This window comes from Crassostrea angulata, chromosome 9 (assembly GCF_025612915.1).
Source record: "Crassostrea angulata isolate pt1a10 chromosome 9, ASM2561291v2, whole genome shotgun sequence".
Lineage (NCBI taxonomy): Eukaryota > Metazoa > Mollusca > Bivalvia > Ostreida > Ostreidae > Magallana > Magallana angulata.
In genome coordinates this window covers 33,549,662-33,562,961 of record NC_069119.1, presented here as the reverse complement: position 1 = coordinate 33,562,961, position 13,300 = coordinate 33,549,662, and the positions used below count along the sequence as shown (strand labels likewise).

At 31.7% G+C, this 13,300-nt stretch overlaps 1 pseudogene; it reads left to right on the top strand.

Annotated features, from left to right (window-relative positions):
* Window positions 1-5,671: 5,671 nt before the first annotated feature.
* LOC128164039 (uncharacterized) lies at window positions 5,672-10,585 on the top strand (annotated as a pseudogene).
* Window positions 10,586-13,300: the final 2,715 nt, after the last annotated feature.

The window sequence follows — 13,300 nt, the reverse complement described above, 5'->3', positions numbered from 1 at the left end:
ATAACAAGGACATAAAATAATTGGCCATACCGTAGATGTTTGTGCCCGTATACTTTCACTGTTTGATAAGATTTCTTTCATGAATACTTTGTTCAACTGTTCTTTAACTTCGGTTAAAGTAGCATTTAAATTTTTGAGATCAGTACAACAATGTTGTCAGTGGTCCTATTTCTGTTTCTTAATCCGTATCGATACTGATTAATAAGTTATTTTACTCAGAATATATTTCAGTAGCTGTAAACTTTGTAATCATTCTTACTGTTATTGATACTGTTACAGTCACATGGGCTTGAGAGCAAAGAGGATTGGTTCTATGAGAGAATCCGTCATACACTGTGGATCCACTACAACTTTCAGAGTACTTAGTAGAGCAAAATTGTCTTATTTCAACTGATATGGTATGTAATATAGACTATAAAACGGTACAATATGGAACTTGTATATTAGGGGGATCATTTTGGATTAAAAGGGTTTTAAGGTGGAATAACACACCTGGAAATAATCACTCAAATTTACAGGAAATTTTTTGATAATGAAAGATATAATGATAAATACACTGTGCAAATGTCAAATAAGCAAAAATGTACAGTTTAGGAATAAAAATGAATAAAATAATTATTCCAGTAACAACAAAAGCCTCTGCTGGATTCGAACTCGGGATGTACGGATCACAAGTCCGACACTTTATTTACTCGGCTATAGAGTAAGTTAGATGTCTTAGTCCATAAAATCCTTTTAACAAAATGAAAGTCGTTTCGATCAGCGGTCAGCCATTTTGTGATGATGTGTTATTCAACCTTAAGCTTGGTATCTTAAATTTTACTACAAAGTTATTCAATGACTGATTAAAAAAACCTTATGGAAAAAAAGAGAATATTGAAAAGTTGTTTGAATCAAATCACATTTAAATACTGCGATTCGAATATCAATGAGCGATGATTAATTAATTAAAAAGATATTTTTTTAATAAAAAATCCATATAGCTTTTTATAATATTCAAAAGAATGTATGTCAGTCTGAAAGGGGATACAGTGTATAATTGGCATTGACTCAGGAAAAATAACCGTTCAAATTTGTTAAAAAAAGAAAAAGCTCTGAATCTTTAAGAAATGTAAAAGTTAAATTTTGCTGAATGATTAAAATGTTAACTTCAGTAACCAACAGTTCAACTAGAGAATCTAACATTATACAAGTAATAGCTTTCCAAAAAGCTTGCCTGACTTAACAAAATTATTCAATGGAAGCATGCATGTATCAAGTAGGCTATCTTATCAGAAAAAAATTTTAATTTTCGCTGTTGATCATAAATTTATAAACGGAACGTGCAAATTTAAGACGCAATGTCGGTCTTTTCTTCGATCTAAAACATGTACATATATATCACTTGAAATTCATTTATTTTATTAATTCAATTTTTTTTAGGAATGTAAACATATCATATAAATGCATGTAAGCTTGAAAGCTGGAGAGTAAATAGTAGTTTTTAAAAATTGTATTTGTTATATTAAGATGCAAAATCAACTGAAAGGCATTTTTAAAAGGTATACAAACACATATTGTTTTTTAATGTGTGTGGGCACTTTCTTCAAAATCATCTTGACAAGCAATTAAAAAAGGGTGAATTCTCAAATTCATGAAAAACAAAATGTAACTTCAATTCAATTAGAATTCCTTATTTGTAGTTTCATTTATTGCATGCTCCTACAAAAATGGAGGGGGCGCAAATCCATGATATTTCCAATTATCATATAAAGTTAAGAAAAGTGCCAGCCCCTCACCCAAACCCCCGATGCCTGTGATGTAAACACATGGTGTGCTATGGGGTATTCGCATGATCCTAACACACTCGTCAACTAATCGGTGCGCAAAAACTATGAATGAGACATTATGGCGCGAAATCCTGCTATTACCGTTCACGCAACAATTGAACTCATCCATTGGCAGAGATCCATGGGGAGGGGGTCAGATGAATTTTCTGACATTTGTTTTGTAACAGCTACATACATGAATATTATACTTTGGATCGGATGTTTTGGAAGAAATCTAACGAATTAAAAACCACAATTGATTAGTAATTGTAAGATGTAGTAATGTAAATTTAGTAAGACACGCGAGTTATGATCCCTTTTCAAGATTAATGAAATCGCCCAACTGAGCGAAAATCGGGTCACACCGCTTCGGCGATTTAGTAAACATTCCAGCTGTATAAATATATATTTGTTTTAATCCAAACTGATGACTCTCTTGTAATAATGATAATCCAACATCAATTATTATTACATTGTACCCTAATAGCAATAAGTTACAACTTGTTGCGATGACCCCCTCCCCCTTTTTCACCGTTCAAATATAGTGGAATGCTGATCTATTTTTAAATCAGGATTACACACGTGCACTGCATGGTGAACGTCCCTTTTACTTGAAAACTCTTGCTCGCTGTTGTTATTACATGCCATATAACATTTTCATCAATTGTGAATGTAAATGCTGACATCTTAAACATGCATCGGTTAATCTTTTTTGTGAAATATCATGATATTGCTTGTCCCATTGTCTGCACTGTTTCGGAGAATGCAACTTTTAAACCTTAGATATGCCTGACGTCATGACGTCAGGCAATTACATATCATTTAAAGCAAAACTGTTTTCTCATCTTAACATTTAGAGTTTAATTTCAGCATGAGATCCGAGAAATGTTTGAATGGAAAGGAAGATTTCTAGCTGCTGCTCAGTTGTTGCGCAGACTACGAAGACAGTCGGGTTGGATACATTATCTAATAAAGGCTTGTAATCATCCAGAGCTAGGGCTGTTTGAGCTGAATCTACACATAATGGGTGAATAAAAGTATAATACACTCGTCTTATCATATTGCAAATGAATTCTCTTGCAAAGAGGAATTGATAAGTTAGAATGTAAAAACAATCATTAAAATTTCATAAAACCCCTAAAAAAAATGCACAATCAATGCACTGTTGGAAAGTAAAAATCATAATAAATGAGAAACATAAGATAAAGCTAAAATGTTCATGCCAGGAACCATCATATTCTTTATTTGTAATTCATTTTTTATTTCATTTAAAGACATTGATTCTGCTGAACGGGAATGGCTCTTTAAAGAGGAAACACTTCAGGTGAGTAATATATTGATTGATTGATTGATTAATTGATTGATTGATTGATTGATTGATTGATTGATTGAGAGATTGGTATGGTACGTGTACGATAGATAAGACAAAAGCGAAGATAGATGGAGACTCACTTTGTATTATTTTAACTTTTGATTTAGCAGCATCGAGTCAAATAAATATTTTTATTGTTTTGTATATGAAGTTTTCTTTAATTCATGACTACCTTGTTTAACGTTCAACGTTCTACAAAATCATTGAAAACAGACTTTAGATTTTTGTGATCAGTAGTAAAATGTCAGTGATCCTATTACTGTTTCTAAATCCTTATTGCTACTGCTATCACTCAAACCGATTATCAAAGTTTCAGTGAAATTTATGATAATCTTACTTTAACAGTATCCGTTTCAATGGTTTGAAGGCAGAGAGGACTTGTTTAATGAGAGAATGCGTCGTACTTTTTGCCACACTGTAAATCTACTACAACTTTCAAAGTACCTTATAGAACAGAACTGTTTCACTGTTACTGATTTGGTACGTTATACTAACAATAACAATGCACGATATGTATTGTGTTTAATATTGCTTTTTTTCTTAAGGGGTTATTTAGATGCATTTTTCAAACCAATATTTAACCAACAATAGAGAGAAAACTTGTTAAAGAATTTTGCTACACGGCTATTCTATGACTGTTTGATCAGAAAAGACTAGAAAGTTTTTTAATCAAAATGTAATCAAATGTTGCGATTTTTTTCCATAAACGACAATCAATTTAATAAATATAGTGAAAATTTGTGAATGGCATTGATCCAGAAAATAAATGTTCAAATGTTTGGAGTTATTGTATTGTGAATTTGGACTATACATTTGACATGCCCAAAAACTATCGTTAGAAACTGTTGTAGAAGTTTAATTCACTCCTTTCTAATAAACGTGCAAAAGCTTTGCAGGACAATTATACCTTTTATTTACCGGACATATGAATCTAGACAAAGTAAAAAGCTCTGAATTTGTAACAAACGTATGCGTTGAAATTTGCTTGAGTTTTGAAAAATATTAACTTCATATACACTTAAGTAGCCAAAATATCAAATTGTGAATTTAACACTATTACAAATATCATTTTAAGCAAAACTTTTTTTTTAATCCTGAAATTATAGTTAGAGTTTATTTTCAGCAAGAGATCCAAAAAAAAAAATAAATTGAAAGGAAGATTGTTTGCTGCTACTGAATTGTTGATTAAACTACGAAGACGACCTAATTGGATACATAATATTATAAAGGCTTGTTGTAGTCCAGAGCTAGGGTTGAGCGAACTGAAAATACTCATCAAGGTTGGAATGAGTGAGTAAAACGTCTTAGAATTTGACATATATTTATATTCATATTCAAATTGTAAATGTATTGCCTCGCATAGAGGAACCTATAACATGTAGTAAAAACAATAACTAGAATTCATAAACCTAAACTATAATTCATTCTTTTTTCATTCAAAGAAATAGTTGCTGCTGAGCGGAAATAGCCCTTTCATCAGAGGGAAAACCCGCGGGTGAGGAATTGAGAGAGAGAGAGAGAGAGAGAGAGAGAGAGAGAGAGAGAGAGAGAGAGAGAGAGAGAGAGATAAGATGTGATTATGATAAATAGGCAGGTATTAGCGAAGACTCACATTAATATATTGAGGAAAGACAGAGAAAAGAAAAAAGAAACAATGAAAAGACGAGAGGAAAAGAACAAGAGATATTTTAGGTGAAACGTGATTTCTTATGGACTTTACTGACCTCACAAATTTTAGTAAACAGTCAGTAACAAACCTAATTAGGGTTTTGTTTTGTCGAGGACCTAAAGTTTGATATGTTAACAAACAAAAGATAATATTTAACAATAAAATTCGTAGCTCAATTCTCTAATTGTTTACCTTCCTCGTCAGTCGTCTGTGCAAACCTGGATGCCATTGTAGGATCGTTTTATTACGTCACGGGCAAAGGGGGATCACTCTAAATATTTACAATTAGCATTGGAATTATATGAAGACTGATGCCTAACTGAAGCAAATTGTTTTTAAAAAAAAATGTGATGCAAGTATGATACCAACGTTAACGTCAGTGTAAATAATTACAAGGATTTAAACGTTTAAAATCAACTAATAAATGTACGACTTTATGTCGCCATCACTGGTTTGAACTTAATCACTTCCAGTAGTTAAGAAGAAGAATTATGTAGGAAAGTTATAATCACTGCGTACATATTTATTTAGAATTCGACCTTAAGTTTTGAATTATTTCTTTCATTAAAAAAAAAACGCTTAACACTCTCTGAAAGTTATTTTGTTTCATGAAGTATTATCGAAATAATGTAAATAATGTACACAACCTTTTTCTTAAAGTTTGCACAGTACTTATAAAAAATCCCTTTTGTCTCTTGTTAAAAATAGTATTAATATATATACGTTTATTGTATTCATCTTTGTATCATTGTATATTTTTAATGGCCTGGTTGTATTTTTACTTTTAATAGTATCACAATGTTATAAAATTTTAGAATTAGGAAGGCTGAGACCGCCAGTAAGCTTCACTCACAAAATGATTTCACCTGATCTCAAAGACCTGTTTCAATCAGTAGAATCAGCTTTTTGTGTACCCGAAGATACGAAACAATTGTCGTTTGCAGCAAATTTGTTGAAAGCTGTGCATTCGGAAAAAATTGCGTCTGAAATAAAACTGCTATCAGATAGACTGGAGTTCTTTGATTGCTCTAAGGTGTTTGGAAATGAAGATCCCGGAACTGTTTGTGCACTCAACGTTAACATTGTCTTTAACAAGGATCACCTTGGAGTTGTGAAAATGGTTTGTATATAAATCTAGTCTTTTTTTTTAAATTTAAATTTGATTGATACATAAAACATATATTTACGTTATATTTAGGACCCAATCCAATGGAATAATACAAGTCTTTTTAAAAGTGAAAGAATTCTGAAAGTAATATTAGTACACAGCAGATCCCTGCGGGTTGTTGAAACAAAACTTCGAGTTTACAAGGAATATGAAATTCTGTTTCGCTCAAAAACACTACACTTACAGCACGAACATTAGGATTTTGATGAAATCGCAAAAAGAGTGCAAATGCAAAAGTATCCTTATTTCAAAGAACCATACTTTATTTAGTAGAGAGCATTCCTTCTAAAAATCTTGCCGTAATTGTTTCGAAAGCTGCCAATGATTCTTTGGTACGATCTAACGTCAGAAAAATTTGTGACAATGAATTTATCAAAGACGGAGATGAAGCAGTTGGAACCGTTAACAGAAACATCTACACATGTCGATTATTTTCAACTGTTAGACGTATTAAACGGACGTTGGTGGAAAATACATTGCGTTCAATTTGTAAATCGTTTGGACTTGAAATATGCAAAGAAATTATGTGTCATATTGAATATAAAATGAATCTAATGTGCTCTTTCATATATAAAGACCAAAAACCAGGAATTCTCGATACACTTATTGAAACAATCACTGTTAAAACGAAGCCTTTCCTCGACAAAATTTGTGATCCAATCTCTTTGTCCACTGGTTCATTTATTGGGACATTTGTCTTCTCCGTTGACGTTTACTCATTAAGTTGGAGACAAAAAGTAGCAGATGCAATTTATCTAATGATTTCTGAACACCGAAAAGATATCGTTGAAAAAACAATGCTTTTGGTGGGAAATATGTGCACAAAAACAGCTGAAGACCTCAAAAATTTAAACAAAAGTCTCGAAAAATGGAAAGAAAAAACTGAATGTATAGATATAATTGAACGTGAGTATGTTAACAAGATTAGGTGGTGTAGTTTTGACTAAAATTTGGACGACGTAGGATTATCGAATCTTAACACATCTTGGACATACTTCTTGGAAATATAATGAAAATTGATGAAGGTTTCATTATATCTTATTTCAAATTAAAACAAAGAAAAATAGCTGCATTTTAAGTCACAATACATAAGGTGGTACACAGGAAGCTTTTGGCCACAAGACAATTTATCTTAACATCAAATTTACTTGCTTTCATTTAACATTACAAGAAATGTTATGGGAAGGTTCAAATTCAAATAAAACGGAATTAAAAGCTGTAGAGAAAAATTCAAAGAATTTAATTTAAATTTGAAATAAATTATTCAATATATAATAAGATATATAGTCATATCAATCTCTTCAAATGATATTTAGGCACGAAATTTTAAACGACAAAACAATGGCTGTCATTTTGAATAACAAAGTTAAATAGGTATAAGTTGCTTATTTGAAACATTAATTAGTCTCACATGTACTGTACATGTTATCTATAGAAAGTGGTTTGTTCTCGCGGAACCCAAAAAGAGCTCGTAAGAGAATAACCTTCTAAAACTGAATCCACTGTCAAGGATACACAAAATGTTTTGACAAAACCCCTAAAATAAACAAAAAAATGTATTTTAAGCTCAATAAAGTACTAAAAAAGACATTGTATATGAAATTTCAAATGATTATTCTTCTTTTTTTTTGTCATTATTCATATGCACCAATGTGATTATTTGCTGAGTTATGATACGCACGTGAAGTGATTACAAAGTACATATGCCGACACAAAATGCACCAAGCGTAGTGTTATATACTGCTTATTTATACTATAAAGATTTAAACGAAGATCAGCGGTCAAAGTTTTTTTCGTTGATTATAACACTAACTTTAACCGGTAGTGTTTCATCATCTCAAGCCACAGGTTTTGTGTCGAAATAGAATGGACACAAAACCCGTGGCTAGAGACGATGCTGGTGTTTAAGCTTTCAAACACGTACAAATAGCTGCACAAGTCTTTCCGCCTATTAGGGTTAATTTAAAGCGAGGTATCAGTTTATAGAAGGTAATATAAACAAAGGATATTTATTTGTTCAACGCTTTGGTAATAATTCAAATAGTTCAGTTAAATTTATAAGTTATATAAGTCTTACATAAATGATATGACTATAAAATCTAGCCCGAAAATTTGAGAACTACAAATGAAACTCGCTGAGTCGACAAAATTATTTAAGTTCCTGTGCGTCGAGTGATAATTTATTATTTTTGTTTGCATTCAATTGAATATACGTCATTGCACAGTGAAAAAAATAAATGTCAAAGCTTTTATTAACTAGTAGCTCTATAGTTTTTTAGCATCTTCAATAACTGTATAAGCATCTCTCTCTCTCTCTCTCTCTCTCTCTCTCTCTCTCTCTCGTGACCTCCTTGCACTAATAATAGCGAATTCAGAGAAGGAATAAAACCTTTAATTGCAAAAAAAATAAAATAAAGGAAATTAAAATCTCATATTAATGTCGTTTGTATAATTTATGCATAGTTTCTTAGTGAAAAATAAATTGAACAAGCATAAGAAATTTGCACGAACTGTGCATATATTAAATAATATTTCCTTAGTTATACAAAGAATGTTAAGGGAAAGCGATATTTCGAAGAAGTATGATGTTCTGTAATTGTTATATTTTTTGCATAGTGGTGTCCATATGGGAGAAACGGTAAGCTATGAAAAACATAAGTGGACTTGGCAGCCACAAATCAGTGTTGAATCTTAGTGCTGGTATAAAGAATGACAAACCGACATTAAAGGTCTTCCTCAATATTGACGACCAAGACGCTATAGGATTCATCAAGGATCATCCAGAAATTCCTAAAGAAACAAACGTTGAATTTGTCGTTGTCAAATCGAACAAAGAACAAAGAGATCAGGCGAAAACGAAGAATTATCCTATTGAAAAGAACGTGCGGGAAATGCTGAGTAAAACAATAAAAAACCAAGGAGAAAAAATACATGCAAATCATTCAAGCGTGGTTGGACTTGGAATAGGAAACATGGACTGTAATGGTCAGATAACGCCCTGCATTATCATTTACTGTTTAGATAAAGATTTGGTACCATTTGGAGAAAAGCCGCTTCCAAAAACCTTAGAAGGTTTTAATTGCGATATTCGAGAAGATTTCATAATGTTCGGAGCTTGCTTTGACTGTCACGAAATTGCTCATCCGAATCCTGGCTGTTGCATTGGGTTACCTTCTAATGGTATTGGTTCCGCTGGGTTTTTAGCAAAGACAAACGAATCGGGTTTGGAAACCTCGGGATTTCTAACAGCAGCTCATGTAGCTGCAGAAAATTGGACTGATTAATACTTCAACAAAGTCTTTTTATCAGAGTTGGAGATTGATCAGTATAATTATGAAATTGTCCATTGTCCGCTATTTCCAAATGATAACAGTGGGCAAATTATCGGAAAAGTCAGAGAATCTTATTGTGGAAATTGGGGACCAGAAGACATCGGGATTGACGCGGCTTTTGTCCAAAACTAAGAGCAAGATAAAGCAGGTATTGTATATATTGTAAGGCTATTACGTGGACAAATTCTATTTTAGTAATGTCCACTAAAAATATAGAATAATTTTAGGTTATTAAAAGTCAACGCCATTGATGTTCAATGTTGTTTAGAATGCGACATTTCACAATAAGTTCCTCTCGAACAATATTCCTTTAAACGTTCGTTTATAATTACTACTTTAACTACGTTTAGATTTAGATAAGACTTTTATATAAAACCGGTTTTTAAAGTTTGTTTAAACATACAACATTTATTGAAAAAGTAAACAGCTTGCACAAACTGTAATTGTAGGGCGTGATTTCAGGGTTAGTTCAAGGTTTAGATCAAATAACCATCTGCTTAAGATGAATTTAATTCAACTTATAAAGACCATACTTTAATCAGTTTCATATCTTGTTCATCAGTTTATATTACTTTTTACAATTCAAAAACCTTTCAGTATATTTTTTTAATTAGTTTTCATTTATCATTTTATTTGTCGCTCTGATTTCAATTTTACATTGTTGAACCTATATGCATATATAATATATTTCAGCACATAGGGAGCTTCAACCTCCAGATGAAAGAAAATTAGATTACGGCGACAAATTGATAGTCATAAAAAGAGGCGGAACAACTGGAAAAACATTTGGTCTTTTACTCGATGGTTCCCATTCTCCTTGCATAAATCCACCCTTGGACGATGTTGCATGGAAATTGGGTGGCTTTTATCATTTTGATAGATGCTTTGCAGTTCGGGATATGGAAGGACCATTTTTCAATCTTGGGGATTCAGGCTCTGGAGTATTCCTTACAGAAAATAAACATCCAACTAAACCGTTAGGAATAGCATTTGCCAAACTTTATAACGAGCCGAAAACTTTTGTCTGTAGAATTGACCAAGTTGCAAAGGCCTTTAAATTACGTTTATATGAAATTGTCGAGACCATGGACATTAAATTACAAATTAAGAAATGGATGTTTGCTGTTTCAATGGTTAATATATTGTTTATATGAATTCAAAAGTCATCTGCATTGTTCTGTATTCTTATCTATTCATACTTGCGGATATTATATCATTAGAAGGGTAGTTAGAAAAGTTGGCGGACAACGTAATTTTCGGCAATACTGCTGTCTACTTTGCAGGATGACGTATGTTTTATTAACTGAATAACAATTAAAGACAAGTATGCAAAAAATATATGATTTAGAAGTTGTTTTCAAAAGTTGAAGCGATTTTTTTTTTGCATGAATTGGATTTGCGGAGCACCATTTCATATTTCCACGACGTCAGGTGACGTCAAACTAATGAAAGGCAGTTTAAACCTCACTCTTTTTCAAAGTAAACATCTTTTAGTTCACAAACTTTCATGCTATAACCGAAGAGCTTTGAAAAACGCACCACATTCACACCATTATTTGTCAAATTTTTGTATAATGCCTTTTGTGTCAAATCGTAGATCGTTTAGGTCCGAAAATCTCTGTCCACGCAGTTTCGAATTTGGATAAGCTAGCATATAAAGCGAAATTTATTGGTGCCAGATCCGGGCTGTTTGGGGGAGGGGGGTGCTGCGAGTGCTCAAGATATCAGTATTTCCATTTTTAAACCTCTAATTCCAATTATGATTCCAATTGTAAACCTTTGTCCTGTAAAAAGGGTAGCATATAAGATTTATTAGTATATTGTGGTGTATTATGCATTTATTAATTTTAGAATTAAGTTCAGAACCATTATTTGAGTACATTTTTTTTCATTTTAAAAATGCAATTTGTTGGCCTCTAAAATAAGCCAACTTAAAATCAATACAAAATTTAAGACATCAAATATTTATTCATAATTGTAAACTTTTTTAGATGTAAATGTTTATCAGTCCTTGATACCATTACATATGCTAATTGCAATATAGTAACTCTTTTTATTTATTTCTAATACAAATGCATATCCAAAAAAATTTACCGGTATATTTTTGTGATCGGCTTCGGCCGATCACTATTGTGTCCATATGAGGCATCCGGCAAATGCTTCCTCGTGCGCACACATTCCGCTTGCATAAGAAGTTCTTATAAAAACTTGAAGTTTGGTTTAGTATTTATATAACATTCTACTCGATCAGTTTCATTTCAATTCATTTACTTTAAGAGATGCAAACATACATAAAATACAGTTCGACCTGTTAATTCAAGAATGCACATTTTGTCTCACGCGTAAGAATTTCAATCGAAAGGTTCATTCAGTAATGCAGTTGACCTCGATGAACTGACCTCAATCATGAGAAGATGCTCCATTAACTGACCTCAATCTATTGATGTTGCATAATAGTAGCTAGGAAGACGGCTTGATTTATAAACAAGGTTACGTTATAATTATGATGGCACTCAATGTTTTCCAGTCTTATTAAATTATTTTAATACAACTCTTTCTTTGTATACGTGTTAAGGTTCTTCTAGAGCCCTACTCAGTATTCTGAAGAAGAAGATACGTTAACATTTAATAATCACGTTAAAAATATTAAACTAGACAAGGAGTTTACGAACGGCTTTCCCCAAATTTATTTCAAAATTAAATCTGTTGACGGTTTACAGGCCTTATAATGAAATATGGTGTACAGATTCAAAATATTCTATATTTTTTAAAAATACAATACTTTTTAAATTAGTTTACATCAAACTTATCATGTTGATTGCTTCTTGCTATCAATATATCATTATTGCCGATCATTCCTTTAAAAGGAATACAAATGTACTTGTTTCATAATACCTCAAACACAATGATTAACCATTTATTTCCTCTCTGTATCTAGTTATTTTTCTTTTTATTTTGTAAATTTTCTAAAAATTATTTTAAAAAAATATCATCTAGATGTCCATTTCGTATTTGAATATACAAGTAATTTTTATGCATATTACTTATTACTCAACTCTTTAAACCCTCAAGATTAATTCCAGGTCTGGTTTTATTCATTGCATACAATGCTGATCGCTGCTGCAACAAAAAAGGGGCGGATTGGGTTGCAATAGTTAGTTTGTCGTATTGTCTGTCTCTAAACAGCGGGTTGTCATATCTGAACCTTTTGATTCACTACAGATTGGAATACCAATTTTTTTTAACTGGATCAAGTGTGTCCAGTTCATGTATTGCTAGTATGTATAAATTTCTTAGCATTGTACCTACTTTGATTATTTCAAGTACTTGATGATTTTCATTTCAAAGCTAAAAAAAAGATATAAAGCCTTTAATAATCACTTTTACTAATTGCAATTCTAAAATATAATTTTCGGACCGTTATAACAGTATACATTAAAATTTCGGATGTTCAGGTATTGATCTCCAAGCTTTAGTCTTGATGCACAACCTTCAGAATGAAATGTGATAAATCAATAGTTTTACACTAAACTAATCATCAGGAACCAACTTATCATGTCAATCCTTTCACTTTACTGACACACTATACGACTGATGGTTAATTTTAAACAATAACTGTAGCTGTTTTGTTCAACTGTTTCGTTACTACATGTGGTACAACCCTTGGCTTACACTAATAAGAGACAATAAGTCAACATAGGTAATTATAAAATCTTTTTAAAAACTTTAATTACAATGGTTTTGTTTATTTAACTTGTCGTTGCGTAGTTTACGACGATGTTCAGATTCTGAGTTCGGGTAAAGCAGATTTTTTCTTAATATACCATGAATTGTAATTTTACTTTAAAAATATTTTTCTAAAAATTCATATTAAGTGTCTTAACTAGCACACAATCAAGAACATAAACATAATAAAGTTTATGTCAATTTGAGATACTTTCCCTAAAACAA